The sequence below is a fragment of the Epinephelus fuscoguttatus genome, linkage group LG12 (assembly GCF_011397635.1).
Source record: "Epinephelus fuscoguttatus linkage group LG12, E.fuscoguttatus.final_Chr_v1".
Classification (NCBI taxonomy): Eukaryota; Metazoa; Chordata; class Actinopteri; order Perciformes; family Serranidae; genus Epinephelus; species Epinephelus fuscoguttatus.
Genome location: NC_064763.1, coordinates 2,047,850 through 2,057,215, shown reverse-complemented (window position 1 = coordinate 2,057,215; position 9,366 = coordinate 2,047,850). Strand labels below are relative to the sequence as shown.

Below are 9,366 nucleotides of genomic sequence, written 5' to 3'. Positions count from 1 at the left end.
AGATGCAGGAGAGATGATCATGACAGTAGCTTACAACAACATTAATGAAAGCAATAATATTAAAATTATAATTCTAGCAATTGTGGTACAATATGTTGAATTAATATCTGATAGTATACATATGTGACAATAATCATATGTGTATAATAACAGTAGAAGTATAACACACACAGACATAGACGACCGAGTTAGACATGCAGAAAGGGAGAAAAGGGAGAAAGAGGACAGAGGGGGGAGAGAGAGAGAGACAGAGAAAGAGAGAGAGGGGGGGGTGCAGGGAGTGGAGTGTGTGTACAGTATGTTGAATTAATATCTGATTGTATACATATGTGACACTAATCATATGTGTATAATAAAAGGGAGTGGAGGGTGTGTGTGTGTGGGTGTCTGTCTGTCTGTGTGTCTCTGTGTGTCCGTGTCTGTCTGTGTGTGCCATAATTCTACTGTTATTATACACATATGATTATTGTCACATATGTATGACAAAGTTTTAGGAATGAGTTTGGTAAATGTTATACTGTCATGTCTGTGTGACCACACACACTTCACTCTGACAGTGTGTCAGAGTGAAGCATTTGTTATGCTAATTGATGAGAGCTGCATCTCACACACAGAGCAGAATGGCTTGAAACTTTCTTAAACAAATCCTTCCAGATTCCAAACCGTGGGTCCCATCTTCAATCTGAAAGCATCACCAGATAGATAAATTTGTTCTGAACGCAAACATATAAAGCTTGTATGTCTATGGACTGAAAAATGTCACCTTAATCACAAGTTTACAGTGTGTTGGCCCTCATCTTTTCTTCTATGTGACACTAATCATATGTGTATAATAACAGTAGAAGTATGAGAAACACAGACAGACCGAGTTCTCAACATGCAGAGAGGGAGAGACGAGAGAAAGAGGACAGAGGGGGGAGAGAGAGAGAGAGAGAGAGAGAGAGAGAGAGAGAGAGAGAGAGAGAGGGAGAGGGAGGGGGGATAGGGACTGGTGTGTGTGTGTGTGTGTGTGTGTGTGTGTGTGTGTGTGTGTCCGTTTCTGTCTGTGTGTGCCATACTTCTCCTGTTATTACACACTTATGATTACTGTCACATATGTATACCATCAGATATTAATATATACTTCCCACATGTTGTACCACAATAGCCAGAATCATAAGTCAAACTCAATTTTAAAAACTGTAAAGGGTTCTTATGAAGGTGGTGTGAGCGTATATTTTGCAATTTGTAGACATAAGCCATGTGACCAAATGAAACTTTGACAGTTTGTGATAGAAGTTAACCTGCAAGACAGTGGAGCACAAAGGCTCTGAAGAAGAGGCCGAGTTACTGACATGCAGTAACAGGACACGAGAGAGAGAGAGAGAGAGAGAGAGAGAGAGAGATGGGGGGACAGGGAGGGAGAGAGAGAGAGAGAGTTTGCTGACATATTGACATATCTCACATGTTCACATACTTCCTGTTTGTGGCAGACAAAGTTACAGATTGCACGAAGTATACATAATGTTGTATGCATCAAAAACACAGCATTTAATTTTTCTGTCAATTACATCAAAAGAAAGGTGTTTGATGAGACTACTGTGTTGTTGAATGTAACATTTCCTCAAAGATGTATATTCTTTCCTGATGTTTGTAACACTGTTACTGACTTGTACTTGAAATGAGGTGATTTACTGCAACCCTCCAGGTCAGTCTCTTGGGTTCAAAGACATAAAATTGATAAAATACATGGAAATACTTTAAAGGTCATTTTTAAAGTAATTTAAAACCTCATGTGTGTGTGACCACACACATACACACTTCACTCTGACACACAGACTGTCAGAGTGAAGCCTTTGTTATGCTAATTAAGGACTGCATGCAGCTCAGACACAGAGCAGAATGGCTTGAAACTTTCTCAAACAAATGCTTGCAGATGCCAAACCATGGGTCCCATCTTCAATCTGAAAACATCACCAGATAGATAAATTTGTTCTGAACGCAAACATATAAAGCTTGTATGTCTATGGACTGAAAAATGTGACCTTAATCACAGGTTTACAGTGTGTTGGCCCTCATCTTTTCTTCCAGAGATCATCATGAGGAGTTGTGTCCTGCACCTTCTAACGCTTCTAAAATCCAAACCGTTCAAGTTATGACAAAGTCCTTCACAAGTAATGTTCAGCAGGGGTAGCGCTGTAATTTGTGCAAGTTTGAAGCAGTTATGATAAACGGTGTAGGAGCAAATAATTTTTGATCGACAGAATTTGTGAAAAACGCCATCTTACATTCAAAGACCGACAGCTCACTTCCTGTTGGAGTTAGGTCAGGGGTTGCAGCGCGACATTTGTAGGTCTTGATGAGACGAACGAGACAGTTTTGGTTTGGTCTTTCTAAGTGGTTCCTACCCGTCGCACCGGGCATTTTAGTGTGTCTAGGTGGCACAACAAATCCTCAGGAGGTTTTGGCGCACATCACCTGAAACGCGTCATAACATCCAAACCAGTCGAGGATTGAAAAAGTTACGCACAATAATTGATAAGGACACGTTGAAGAATAATGTGTGCGAGTTTGAAGCCGATACGATAAACGGTGTCAGACTAGTTGATTTTTAAAGATTTTTTTTTTTTTGAGGAAAACTCTTATTTTGAAAGGGAAATATCTCACTTCCTGTTGGAGTTAGGTCATGGGTGCGAGTGCGTGATTTGTAGGTCTTGATGAGACGAACGAGGCTGTTTTGGTTTGATCTTCCTACGACGTTCCTACTGGCTGCAGCGGCCATTTTTGTGTTTCTAGGTGGCGCTAGAGAGCCCATTTTGGCACTTTTCAGATTAATTTCATCAGTTTATAAAATTTTTCGCCAGTCCTGACAGGCATGCCAATTTTGGTGAGTTTTCGAGTATGTTTAGGGGGTCAAATTCCAGTTGAAAGTCGCGTACGCTGAAAGAAAGAAAGAAACAATAATAATAATAATAATAATAATAATAATAATAATAATAATAAACACTACAAGAACAAGAGGGTCCTCGCCCTTTCAGGCCGAGGTCCCTAATAAACGCTACAAGAACAAGAGGGTCCTCGCCCTTTCAGGGACCGAGGTCCCTAATAATAAAAAACGCTACAAAAACAATAGGGTCCTCGCCTTTTCAGGCCGAGGTCCCTAATAATAATAATAATAATAATAATAATAAACACTACAAGAACAAGAGGGTCCTCGCCCTTTCAGGCCGAGGTCCCTAATAAACGCACCAAAAACAATAGGGTCCTCGACCTTCAGCCGAGGTCCCTAAAAAAAAAAAAGTATTTCTCATTAGGTCCAGCTGCTGACGATTCCGGAGTTGAAAACCGTGCCCCTTAACCCACCAGCAGCTGTAAGTTAACATATCATTTCGTAGTGTGTGTGTGTGTGTGTGTGTGTGTGTGTGTGTGTGTGTGTGCGTGCGTGTGTGTGTGTGTGATAGTGTGTGTTTACTTATTTTCATTATTACTGTTATTAATTTCTAAATCTAATGAATGTATTTTCGTTTTAAATCTTGATCTAATGAATGTATTTTATTATTATTATTTTAAAGAGTGTGTTACTAAGCTAAATAAATGGTATTACTTTCCAGCTGCAGCACAAAGACGCTCACTTTCGTTGAAAAGGCGCAGAACAGACCCTCCAGCGTCTGCTGCTAGAGATTTTATACCGTTAGACTGTTTTATTTTTATATTTTATTTATCATTAATGGGGGAATGCTTGCGGCATCATTGCAAACATCTGTTTTACCTCCTCTTTCTCCACAGTGCACAGTGCAGGCCACTGAGACCCCTCCATCAGTTTTCTAGAGGGTTTAACACGTAAGACACAATGTTTTAACGCTACTTTATATGAATATTATGTTAATATGTGTCGGATACAGAATACTGCTAACATATCGTTTTGTTTGTTTTGTTTTTTTTCCATAACAGTGCCTGGGCGATTCACCAGGACTACCCGGCTGAAAATTTCCAGAGGGTTACACCGTCAGGACAAGGATTTCTCACGTAAGACACGTCGTTATTTAATAATAATAATAATAATAATAATAATAGCAGCCTAATAATGATAATAGTATTAATAATAATGATAACGTTAATGTTGTATTTTTTTTTAATAAACAGTGCTCAACCGCCTGAGCTGACGGCCACGCAAGAAACAAGTGTTGCGGTAGCTGCGTTACTGGTTGTCCAGGGATTATCTGCGGGTGAAGCGGGGAGCGCACTAGGATCGGGCGGTGTAGAACCGGCTCCAACGGCTGTTGAGGAGTGCTTCAACGGCACATTCGAGGAGGTCGGGGAGTCTGAACTCGTTTCCTAACGGTCGAGAGGAAGTCGGCGGAACAGCGGACGCCCAGCAGCGTGAGAGGGCATCGATCAGTGAGGAACACGGGCCATCTCCTCCTCCTCCTCCGCACCGGCGGCTATTTCACGAGGGAATATCTACAGAGGCTTTGTGGAGTCAGCAGGAGTCGCTCTTCCCACCACAGGACACCAGCCTACAGCATCAGCACGAAGTAAGCAAAGATCTATTTTCTACAAGTACACCTGTGAAGGCTGGCGTTGCTGATACTGGTGCTGCTTCTGCTCCCGCAGCGGGGAGAGGTGTGTGTGTGGGGAATCTCCCCACAATCCCCACATTATTAAGAGGTGATGACTATATTCCAGATTTTGATGATCTGTTAGACAGTACTGGTGATTACAGACACAGTAACTTACCCACTTTACTGACATTATCACCTATACCCGCTTCATATCCTCCCCCTCCCAGTGTTTTTGCTGACGTTGTTGTTGAAAACGGTGAGGAGGAGAGCATAGCATTTATTGATGCACATCCAGGCCACCCCTCCAGCCCGCCTCAGCCTATCCCTTTTCCCCTGCCTCCTCCAGTAGGTGTTGTTGTTGGTGTTGATGAGAGTGTAGTGTTTGTTGATGCATATCCAAGCCATCCCTCCAGCCCTCCTCGGCCTATCCCTCCTCGGCCTATCCCTCACCCCCTGCCTCATCCAGTAGGTGTAGGTGTAGTTGTTGATGCTGGTGTTGAGAGTGTATTGAACCATACGTCCCCGCCCTCCACCCCGCAGCCTATTACCGACCCTGTCTCACCCTCTGATTCTCCCACCCCAGTGGCTGTTCTAGCAAGAGAGAACGCTTTGCTCAAAATCAGGTGCAGGCATCAGGCTAGGTTAATCAAGCGCGAACAGCGTCAGAAAAGATTTGCCGAGACGCGATACCTCCTCCTGGCAAGCGAAACCTGATTAGGAACACAAAAACTAACGAGCGACGCTACAGAGCCCTTAATACACAGATACATTTGCTTAAACAGAGCGTCGGCACCTTAATTGAATTACAGCACACGATCACAACATCAATAAATAACCTAGTAGACGCACTGTATAGAAAAACAGGAGCACATTGTTAAGTAAACGTAGATAATGGCACCACCAAGGAAAATGTTAAAAACGAATGAGCACCCAGGTCGGGATGCTCGTTATGACACCGATGACGAAAGCACACATTTTACTGATAATGTCCATTCGTCCCAGTGCACTACAGAGGGGCGGCGTGCTTTGACAGGTACAGTTAGGGAACGTTTTAACACACCCTCTGGACCAGATGTGTTGGCTAGCCACATCAATGTTATGCGCTGGTCCAGATACATTATAAAAAGAATGCGGGGGATAGAGAAGAGAACAGCACTGTTTTTAAGAGACAGAATTTTATGCCCATCATCATCAGCGTCATCACCATCACACGCTTGTGGTTCAGGTTCTGGTGTTGCTGCTACTCCCGCTACATCTAATGCTGATGTTATTGTAGAAATCGGTGTTAATAATAACAACAGTGACAACGATAATATAGCATCACCATGCCGCTGCTGTCAGTTCTGGGACTGTGAGTGTCTCTGGTGTGAATGTGTGTGATCGCGGGGTCTCTGCTGAGCATGCTGCTATCAGTTCTGGGGCCATGAGTGTCTCTGGTGTGAATGTGAGTGATCGTGGGGTCTCTGATGAACATGCTGCTGGCAGTTCTGGGGCCTTGAATTTCTCTGGTGTGAATGTGAGTGATCGCGGGGTCTCTGCTGAACATGCTGCTGTCGGTTCTGTGAGTAACTCTATGGTCTGTCAACACGGCGCAGGAAATCCGGTAGAAGGAACACCTGCTGTTCCATCTACCAGTACAGGCGGTGCACAGTTGCATGTCCGTGACATACCTAGATTCAACGCTGCCGAATTTCGCCAGAGGGTCGATTTCAGAGACGTTAGTCTTGATAACATCACCCAGGCAATTGACAGTGTTAGAGAGAGGTTGTCATGCGTGATTGGTGCAGCCTTAGAGGACTCTCCTGCAGGTAGTGTATTAAATGTGGTTTTGAGAGGACCATCTCTAGCCAGCGATGTGCAAGCTGTTTTAAGCTCTGACAACGCATATAACGCTGACGAGTTTTTGGAGGTGGTCTCTCAAGTTGTGCAGAGTAATGACACGTCGCTGACAGATGATGATCTGGAGTTTGTTGTGACCGTGGCACGTGGTAGTAGTGGTGGTGGTTCTAGACTGAGGCTAGGAAGCGTCCCTTATGATGAAATTTTATCTAAGAAGGGAAGGCACCTGTATAACCCTGAAAACGACGGGTCTCAGAACAGTCTTTGTTTCTCTCTTTGTCTCGCCCATTTTGTTAATGAAAGCTTGTCTGCCACTGATAAAATGCAGTATGCTAAAAAACTGCATAGCGCTGTAGGATTTGATGAAACCCACAAGGTGTCGCTCTCTGATATCACAAAATTTGAACATCACTTAAACCTAAAAATCGTAGTATTCCACCATGGTTAAGGGCGTAAACACCTACAGTGTTACAAAACCCATGATGCTGTACACGCCAGCACTGTGTGGATGTACCTGCACAATGACCATTATTACCTGATTGTAAATAAAACCGGTTTCTTTGGCGGTACCTATGTGTGTGACTACTGTTACGGTTCATACACAGAACCGTTTAAGCACGTTTGTAAATACCTCTGCAATGTTTGTTATACACAGTGTCACATGCACACAGGGGCCACTGTAAAATGTACAGAGTGTAAACGAATCTGCAAGTCCAGACACTGCTATAATCAGTATAATCACTCTAAACACGACGCAGCGCCGTGTGACAAAGTGAAATATTGTGAAGAGTGCGGTAAAACCTACAATGCGGCAAGAACGCAGCATAAATGCAAGCCACCAAAGCGTACACACTGCGGCGAGGCCCTAAATGAGAGCGATGCTGTACACCAATGTTTTATCCAGCCGCTGAAAAAACAAACCCCACACACAAAATACATATTTTTTGATTTTGAGACACGTTATCACGAGGGCAAGCAAGCAAACTTTGTGTGTGCTATGGACACAGAGGGAAACAAATTTTGTTTCAACACCCTGAAATGCGTTGACACGATTGTTAAACGGTACCGGCAGCCAAAATATAAGGGGTACACATTTATTGCACACAACGCCTCTGGGTTTGATAATTACATACTGCTGGAATATTTTGTGCAACAGGGGATCCCTCCCACAGTAACCATGCGTGGCAGTAGGGTCATCCTGATGTATGATAAGGCGTTCCAGCAACGCTGGATCGATTCTTTCAGCTTTCTACCCATGCGTTTATCCAGGACACCGGCTGCCATGGGTTTTGAGGACATGGAGAAGGGGTATTTTCCGCACAAGTTCAACACCAAGGCGAACGAGTACTATGTGGGAAATACCCCGACCCTCTTATTACGGGTACAACACCATGTCTGACAGCGACAAGCATAGGTTCATGATGTGGTATGACACCGTCCGTGAGAAAACCTTTGATTTCAGACAGAAATTCGCCACTACTGTGTTAATGATGTAAGTGTTTCGCAAGGCCTGTCTAATTTATCGTGAGACATTTATCAGGTGCACAGACCTTGACCCGTTCAAGCGTTCACGACACTGGCGTCGAGTTGCATGGGCGTTTTCAAAACGCGCTTACCCAAAGACACCCTTGCCCTCACGTATGAAGGCGCATACACACGGCAGAAAACCTATTCTGAGGTGTCTACGCAGTGGCTGGAATACGTGACCAGGTAGAAGGCTCCGAGATTAGACACGCTTTGAACCACGGTGAGCAACAATTTGGGCAGTTTTTGTGGATGGTATAACAGGCCACAAACACATGCTACGAGTTTGCGGGATGCTTTTTCACGGTTGTGTCAAGTGTTGCGCTCCCAGACCAAGTGAATCCTGTCACCAAAAACCCTATGGCAGTCTGTACCACTCATTCTGTGAAAAATATCAGCGTTGAAAATTGTGCATGGTCTGCGTGTGGTGGTGATGTGGGAATGTGAGTGGGAGGCGATAAAACGATCAGACCCATCTGATCAGGCGCACATCAACACTTACAGGCACAAAGAACCCCTCGACACACGAAAAGACCATTTATGAGGGCGTACAACGCCATCAAGATGTACCACAAGGCTGATAACGCAGATGAGAAAATCAGATACTACGATTTCACAAGCCTGTATCCTACTGTACAGTCAAAAACAATACTGGTTGGACACCCTCAAATTATCCACCGAGATTTTGGTCCGGTAGAAAATTATTTCGGGTTTGTAAAGTGTACCGTGCTTCCTCCCAGAGGTCTGTACCACCCCGTACTGCCCTACAGGTGTCACAAAAGGCTCATGTTTCCGTTGTGTGGCGGGTGTGCTGAGGAGTTAAACCAGACCAGTGTCTGTGCGCATACTGACGCCGAGCGACAGCTGTCAGGTGTGTGGGTCTCGTTTGAACTTCAGAAAGCTGTCGAGAAGGGGTACCAGATTGTCTGCATTGATGAAGTGTGGCATTTCCCAAACAAGACAGACACCTTGTTCAAGGAATATGTCAAGACGTTTTTGAAGTGTAAGCAGGAGGCGTCAGGCTGTGATCGGGCATGTCATTACTCCTGCAGAGAAAGCCCAGTACATACGTGACTACCATGAAAAGGAGGGGATTTTACTCGATGCTGACAAAATCTGTGTCAACAAGGCGGTCAGGAATTGTAACAAGCTTCTCCTGAACTCATTGTGGGGCAGATTCAGCATGCGAGTAACATGCCCTCCTGCGAGTTAATTACAGAACCGGAGAGATTCACGCAGCTCATGTTCAGCGACCATTATGACGTGCGTCAGTTTGGGTTTATATCCGATGACGTGGCCATTGTCCAGTGGTGTCACGCAGATGGTAAGGCGTCCAGAGTGAATAATGTGAATGTGTTCATAGGGGCTATGACCGCCGCCTATGCTAGGCTGATCCTGTATGACTTGTTGGACAGGCTACAGGAGCGTGTGCTGTACTGTGACACGGACAGCGTCATTTTCA

The 9,366-nt window shown here is 44.4% G+C and overlaps 1 long non-coding RNA gene across 1 annotated transcript; it reads left to right on the top strand.

Moving 5' to 3' along the window:
* Positions 1-3,281: 3,281 nt before the first annotated feature.
* Positions 3,282-3,957, top strand: LOC125898055 (uncharacterized). The gene is made up of 3 exons (XR_007450577.1): positions 3,282-3,350; positions 3,766-3,819; positions 3,931-3,957. It is a non-coding gene; the product is annotated as an uncharacterized LOC125898055 (long non-coding RNA).
* Positions 3,958-9,366: the final 5,409 nt, after the last annotated feature.